An 8,309-nucleotide genomic window follows, 5' to 3' on the forward strand; every position below is an offset into this window, starting at 1 on the left:
AGCAAAATGCCCATGTTCTAAAACTATCTAGCAAAATGCTTCTGTTTTAAACTTGATTTTTAGAAAATCAAGTTATGTGAAATCAAACCTAAAATAAAATAATAAAAAAAATAAAAATAAAAATACATGGAACTCGAGTTCTATGTAAAATTTCTCACATCACTCGATTTTCATCAAATCGAGTTTTTCATTGAAACTCGATTTTCTAAAAATCAAGTTTTAAAACGGGGGCATTTTGCTAGATAGTTTCAAAATATGGGCATTTTGCTACATCTTTTGGGCAAAATGAGAAAATGCCCATTTTGGCCTGAGATACACCATATGATGACGAAGTAGAAACTCTCTAAAAGAAAAATCACTACGGCGACAAAGAAAGTCCCATAAAAATCTACAGGGAATAAACGATTACATTGATCGTTCAAGACTTTCCCCAAAACATTTGACAAGTTGACTCTCTATGAAATCTTCTACATGCATCCTACTTGCCTTTCCAATACAAATCATTTGTACCACTTTTTGTGTTTCACCAATCATAATCTATTATGTGTTTAATTTTTTTTTTCTATTTTAAATTTTGGGCGTATTATAAGAAAAGTCAAATAAATATATTACAAGTTGTAATTGATGGAACATAAAACTGAACACAAAGAGTAGTACAGAGGATTTGTCTTCCTTACCTTTCTAGTTCCTACTGCAATATTTATCGAATCTTTGGAATCCTTCAACAATGATTTTGTCCACATGAGTTAGAAACTCTAATGCACTCCAAGACATCTCTTTGAAGATTTAATCTATTGTAAAACTCGCTAGAAAAAAAATATGTGATTTCAAACAATTCTCTTTGGATCACAAGTAGGAGAAAATGGACATTTGCCCATAATTTACAAACTATGCAGTAAAATGCCCTTATTTTGAAACTTTTTAGCAAAATGTTCATGTTTTTAAAACTCTATTTTAACAAAATTGATTTCTATGTAAAACTCGATATCCTCAAAATCAAGTTTTATATATATTTTTAAGTGAAATTTGACATTAGCAATGTTGAATTTCACTTAAATTTTTTAAAAAATTTAAGTAGCAAAATATAATATCAAGTTCCACTTGTAACTCGATTGTTTTAAAATCGAGTTTCAAAATAGAGACATTTTGCTAAATAGTTTCAAAATAGAGGCATTTTGTTGCATAGTTTGTAAATTATGGGCAAATACCCATTTTCCGATCACAAATATGGTAAAAAATTGACATAAATTTATCTTTAAAACGTGCCACAAGTCACAATAATTAATTGTTATAAAAAATATTATGAAAATTATTATATGACAAGTAACACTACTCTTAATTCTTTGGTGTGAAAAGTATGACGGACAGTTACCCAAAAGATGGGGCAGTACGCAGTAGTTTCTTCTTATTAGACCAAAGAATTAGAAAAACAAAAGCAAAACCTTTATTGCACCGTGAGGCACATATTTTGTAACTTTTAGGTACTTTTAGATGAGCTCCAACTTAGCCCGAAAGCAACCTTTGACCTGCTCAGGAATAAGGTTTGGCAGAATTGACATTATCAACTAACATCTACCAATTTCCTGCAATAATTAAATTTATTTCGACACAACTTAAATGATTTGAATTCATAGACAAGTACGTCATGTATTTGAACATCCTGGCTGGCTACTACTATAACTGTATTGACATTAAAATACTAGGTCACGACCTATTAATTATAGACCAACTTGATAAACTTATTATGATAATCTAAAAGGAAGAAGTTTTACCAAAACCATTAGTCATCGAAAGAGGAATTTCAAAACCCAAGAGAAAAGTACACATTAAGGACTAAAATACTTTGAAACTCTTTTAACAAAACCACCATTGAGAAAAGTAAACTTTAAATACTTAGGGCTTGTTTGGTAATGTTGTTTTTAGTAACGTTGTTTGTATGTTTTAGAAATACGTGTGGATAAAAAAGTGTGTGGAAACATGTGTAATATTGTTTAAAAACTGAAAATTATTGTTTAAGTTCATGTATCAAACATCCCCTAAAATACTTGCAACACTTCAACGGGTGAATAAGATCAATCATAATAGAACAGATCTCTCGTATATTGAAATTCTATCCTATCTCTCGAAACCTCCATTGAGAACCAAAATTTCGTTCAATTTCAGGCTACTATTTACACGGATATAGGTGGGAAAAGACATCACAACTTCACTATAAAGAAGAAAAGAGCAAAGTGGAGTATTTAATACTTGCAGAGCAAGGATTGTATCCTTGGATATTGCCTTGTCTTACCTCACAACCGCGTGGAAAAATGTAACTAGGAACCCAAATCATTCGAGAACACTTGGATGTCATCTCCCTTAGCTGTCTTGGTCCCCATAATAACTCTTCCACTCGAGCCAGGTCAACCTACAATCTCTATTACACTTGCCATTTTTTCTCAACCACTTTAAACCCCACTGAATGATCACTGGCTTCTCCCATACACCACTCCAAACAATCTTTTTATATATATATATATATATATAAGATGTGTTACATCTACAACATTTTCACAGTAAATCATAGATGATTAGTTATTATTGGTTCAAATTTGAACCTAACACTAAGATTATATTTTTGCCCCAACAATAATAACCAATAACAATCTGTCACTTAAAATTTGTTGTAAAAATATTATAGACATATCATTTTTCTATAAATATACCCTCACCGCTTCCATGCACTTCACCAACACATTTCCTTTACTCTCTCTCTCTCTCTCTTTCAAAATTCTAAAACCCAAAACCATGGCTTCAAATAGTTTTGTTTCAATCAAAATTGTTACTTTTTTCCTTCTTTCGAGCTTTCTAATAGCAGCATCTGCTGGTAACTTCAACCAAGACTTTGACATCACTTGGGGTGACGGGCGTGCAAAAATACTCAACAACGGCGCACTTCTCACGCTGTCTCTTGATAAGTCCTCTGGCTCTGGCTTTCAGTCTAAGAACCAATACTTATTTGGGAAGATTGATATGCAACTAAAGCTTGTTCCTGGTAACTCGGCAGGAACTGTGACTGCTTACTATGTAAGTTTACATGCTTTACTTCTTTATTTCATTTACAATAAACCCAAGAAGTTTCACAACATTTTTTATTTATTACCGTTGAGACCATAGATTGTATCTGGTGTACAAAAACGAGTGACCTTAATAAGTTTGTGAAAAAAAATTGTAAAATTTTGTGACTCGGTCATTTTTGTTTTATTTAAGTTTGTCTTCTGTATTCAAACATATTATAACGTGTTCATCTTGTTGTGTCTAGCTATATAATGGATAAAGGTGCTGACAATTCTGTTGTTATTTGCGTTATATGTAATTCATTCTATATTTGCATGTTGCAGCTATCTTCTCAGGGTTCGGCTCATGACGAAATCGACTTTGAATTTCTAGGTAACCTAAGCGGTGACCCTTATATTGTTCATACTAATGTATTCACACAAGGCAAGGAAACAGGGAGCAACAGTTTTACCTTTGGTTCGACCCAACCAAGGACTTCCACACCTACTCCATTCTATGGAATCCTCTAACAATCATGTAATCCCTCCAACAAAGTCTTTAATACACATAATTTTTTATTACTAATCAAGTGACAAATTGATTAGTATAAAATAAAAGTAACATAGTGATACTAATAAAAGTAATATTATACAAATCACAATCAATCATTTCAACAAGTTGTGAAATTTGTTGTGTCTGTAAATTGAATTTTGTGTCTTCTCTCTCATTGTCACAAAGATTAATTAATTAATTAATTAATCAATTTTTTTTTTGGTTCTTTCTCAGTTTCTCTGTAGATGGGACACCTAAGAGAGTTCAAGAATTTAGAATCAAAGGGCGTCCCTTTCCCGAAGAACCAACCACTGAGGCTATATTCCAGCCTTGGGATGCTGAAGATTGGGCACAAGAGGTGGGCTTGTGCAGACAGATTGGACTCAAGCACCATTCACGGCCTCTTATGCAAACTTCAATGCCCAAGCTTGCATCTGGTCTTCAGGTTCCTCCTCATGTTCTTCCAATTCCTCTGGTAACTCTTGGTTGACACAATCCCTTGACACAACAGGGCAACAAAGAATAAAATGGGTGCAAAAGAACTACATGATTTACAACTATTGCACTGATACAAGCGCTTCCCACAGGGATTCCCTCCCGAATGCTCATTGGCATGATCAGTAATTAATTTGTAAAGGAGACTACATATATTGGTAGGAATAAAACGTGAGAGCTACAAGGGCAAAAAATTTAGTTCCTTATGTATGATACAAAAGAAATACCAATCTTCTATTTCCTTCTCTCTCGTTTTTTTTTTTTTTTTTTAGTGAAACGACAAAAATTTACCTTAATTTGGTTTTTATCTCCATGGCCACAAACTGGATCCTAGTTCTCTTGAAGTTAGCAAAGGCAAAAGGAATATTTCCCTCATTTGACTACATGTAGTGATTTATGATTTAGTAATTAGATCTTTTTATGTAAATTCTAGTTACGTCAACTAATAAAGTTTGTGTTATTGACTAATAAGCCAAAATTTGACTTTTGCCAACCACTACCACCACCCCCCCCCCAAAAAAAAAAAAAAAAACCTTTTTAGTGTCTTAGTTTGATAGTGTAACACAACCATCATCATAGAGTGTGCAATATAAAAGTTCTTGTTATTGACTAATAAGCCAAAATTTGAGTTTTGCCAACACCACTACCAAAAAAAAACCAAACCCCTTCTTAGTGTCTTAGTTTGATAGTGTAACACAACCATCATCATAGCATAGAGTGGTAAATATAAATTAAAATTTTATTGAATTTGTCTAAAGACAGAAAAATAGTATTTTCAAAACTTCTAGACCAAATACATTTTTTTTTTCCTTTTCTTATCATCTTTTAAGTCAACTAGCTTTTTTTTTTAATTGTAAACTACACTAACCTTTTTGAGGTTTCACTAAAAGACATACATTCTCTCAAATTACGAATAAAATGACTCCCCCATTTGAGATTTGCATAAATACGATAAATAAGCCAATGTCTTGCTTTTCTAACTCAATATTCATTTTCTAAATCAAAAATAAAATCAAATTCATACCTAAACTATGGATTAAATAACACTACTCTGAGTTTTGTATAAAAGGATTCCACATGTCCCATGCTACGTGGGTCAGAGTTTAACTAGCCTCACACACACACACACACACACACACACAAATCCTAGACTAAACTAGTTCTGGAGTTCTCCTTATTGTTCAGACCTTGATCGGGTCCAAGCTTCCCAAGCTCTATGTTGCTGGGGAAAAGGGATTATTGTACGTCTGGCGTAGCCTATCTTCATAAGTTACATAGGCTAGTTCCATTAAGAAAACCTAGACTTTTGAGTATTAAAGGAAGCCCAAGCCCACCACTTCCTTTTCCACTAAATGATAGCTTAGTGACCTTACCTTAGCATGCAATCTGGGCTATTTTCCTCAAAACTTTGGATCTTAGCACCCAAAAAGAGACCAAGCAAGGAAGCCTAAAAGGGGTTAATGAGCCTATGACCACTATTGTTGATGTTGTGGAAGCATCCAAACTAATAAGAAAAGGAAGGATTTTGTCTTCAGTGGATTCCAACAGATGAATGACTAAGAGGTTTTTTTTTTTTTTAATGGAATATTTCGCTAAGTCGTGGTATGAGAGAGCATTACATTTATACAAATAAAAGGAGGAGTGTCATTTTGTTTGTAGCTATAAGAGTGCTAGCATTGAGTGTGTTATTTTTGGCATTTAGCACACCAAACAAAAAAAAAAACTACCTTTATGAGATGTGTCAAATGCCAAATAAATTTGGCATTTGCTATAGTAGCACTCTAATAATAGATGTATACAGACCAGTATGCTATAAATATTTTGAATATATTTTATTCATACTTTTTATCTCTTGTGTTAGATTTGTGACCGGTTGGGCATTACTCATAATGTTTAGGAGATGAACCCACTCTCCACATATGAGGAGGATGTTGCATACAACTAGTGCACAAAATAATAAATTAAGGGCTGAGGGCTCAGGGGAGCAAATCGCCCCCGTCCAGCCCTTCTCCGTTGTCTTAACTTCACTTTCACCACCTCAACAATGTAGGACAATACAACAGTCGACGAATCTACACATGCGCTTAGAGAAAATTGAATTGATGAAAATAGAGGCATAGAGTGGGACATAACACTCCAGTGCACTCTACTTTTTTACTCCTGTTAGGTTCTCAACTATCAAATTACCATATTGTGCCCATTCTAAATACGAGAGAAGTAGAAAACGGTATTGCAATGGACCTATATAGGTAATTCTGCTCAAAATTACTAAGTGGGTTGTGTGAAAACAACCCATCCAAGTTGCACGGGTCTCGTTGGATTTTACAGTGTTATATTGGTTCAATTTCTTAAGTGATCTAATTAAACAATCCAACCAACTTAAGTATCTATTTCGAATTTAATAACAATGCTTCTATGTGCAAAAACTACTGAGTATTCTTCAGATCATTATTACTATATACTGATATTATTATCTCTAAGCAATTTTACTTTAAAAGGGGGAGATGTGATGAAATTCATTCTATATAATTCTTAACTCGGATTCACCTAAACATGAGTAAAAAAAGGGACTTGGTTTAGGTCCAGTGCACTAGATGCCCTAGACCCGGTCAGATGATGATACATGTCTAAAAGTAGACACATGTCATCATCTCAACAGGTCCAATACTATTGGATACTAGACCTAAATCTGACCCTAAAAAATGATATTATTAACAAAGAACATTAAAAGAAATTAAGAAAAAAAAAATTCGTTTACAAAAGAAGCAAATACAGGTATGAATGAAATGAGGATATAAACTAGAAGTCCACATAACTTCTGAAAGGGATCATTAATTCTACCAGCTGTTTATTGAACGTTAAAGTGCCTTTCATCCAAACACCTTTGGAACTCCATATCAGAAATATCTTTCTTTCTTTTTTCCTTTTTTTTGAGAAACGTGTTTATACTTTCAGAAATCAAATTGATAACAGGAGACTTGTTGCATTTTCTCAGTTCTCACTTAAATCTAACAGTCTTAACTCAATCATCTGGGTCAACTCCAATCATGTAATTAAACCTTTCATCATAAATTCATTATATAAAGTATCCATGATGAGGGACAACAACGACCCATCATCCAAAAGCATCTCGGCCAGTCCTACTCTAATTTTACAGGCTTTTCAACTTATCCATTTAGACGCAAACTTCCATTTGCACCATCAATTTCTACCATTCTCTTGCTCTTGCCCCTCACATAACTTCACGCACATGTATATCTGACGTGAATTTCAGTTCTCTTTATATACACTGACAGAAAGAGTTTTAAATAACTGATATGATGTATGTCCCTATGATGATGGTCCATTGTGAAATTTACCATCATGAGAAGATGGCAAGAGAACACATAACAGTGGAATCCTATTTCAGTCTAGAGCCCAATTACTGTCAACCTTTTTTTTTTTTTGATAAATAACGTAAGAATATTATTAAAATAAAAAGATTGCCAAACCGAGTATATTGGGAATGTACTATGGAGGCACAAATCAGAAAACAAAAGAACAACGGTCAAGAAAAAAAGAAAAAGAAGAACAAGAAAAATGAGAAAAAACCACACTCCATTCAAAGAGAGTGTGTAAGAAAAAAGACTTAATCTCCAGCAAAGGTCGTTCACACCCCTCAAAGCTTCTAGCATTCCTTTCACGCCAAATGCACCAAATCAAGCAATGAGGCACTAATCTCCAAACATCAATGTGACGATGACACGCAAACTTTCCTTGCCAAGCCTCAAACAACTCAATAACAGTGCGAGGCATAACCCATTGAATACCAAACAAACAGAAAACCAAGGACCACAACTCCCAAACTATGGAGCAATGAAGAAGAAGATGATCCACCGACTCCCCACACCTCTTACACATATAACACCAGTCAAGCACTATCACTCTTCTTTTACGAAGGTTATCTGTTGTTAAGATCTTTCCTAAGGAAGCAGACCAAGAAAAGAAAGCTACCCTTGGAGGAACCTTCGATTGCCAAATCAGTCGCCATGGAAAGGAAACAAAAGTAGGAGGGTAGAAAGAGTTATAATAACCTCTAACCTCAAAACCTCTATTCCTTGCAGGTTTCCAACAAACCTTGTCTGGACCAAACCCTCGCACTGTCGAAGAATAGACCAACCCCATAAACCGGTCAAAAGCTTCTTCTTCCCAATCTTGTGGTGGACGACGAAATTGCACATTCCAGT

General features: G+C 34.1%; 1 pseudogene; it reads left to right on the plus strand.

Moving 5' to 3' along the window:
* Nucleotides 1-2,707: 2,707 nt before the first annotated feature.
* On the plus strand, nucleotides 2,708-4,328 carry LOC136065198 (probable xyloglucan endotransglucosylase/hydrolase protein 23; annotated as a pseudogene).
* Nucleotides 4,329-8,309: the final 3,981 nt, after the last annotated feature.

The sequence above is a fragment of the Quercus suber genome, unplaced genomic scaffold (assembly GCF_002906115.3).
Source record: "Quercus suber isolate HL8 unplaced genomic scaffold, Cork oak 2.0 scaffold_878, whole genome shotgun sequence".
In the NCBI taxonomy this organism is placed as follows: domain Eukaryota; kingdom Viridiplantae; phylum Streptophyta; class Magnoliopsida; order Fagales; family Fagaceae; genus Quercus; species Quercus suber.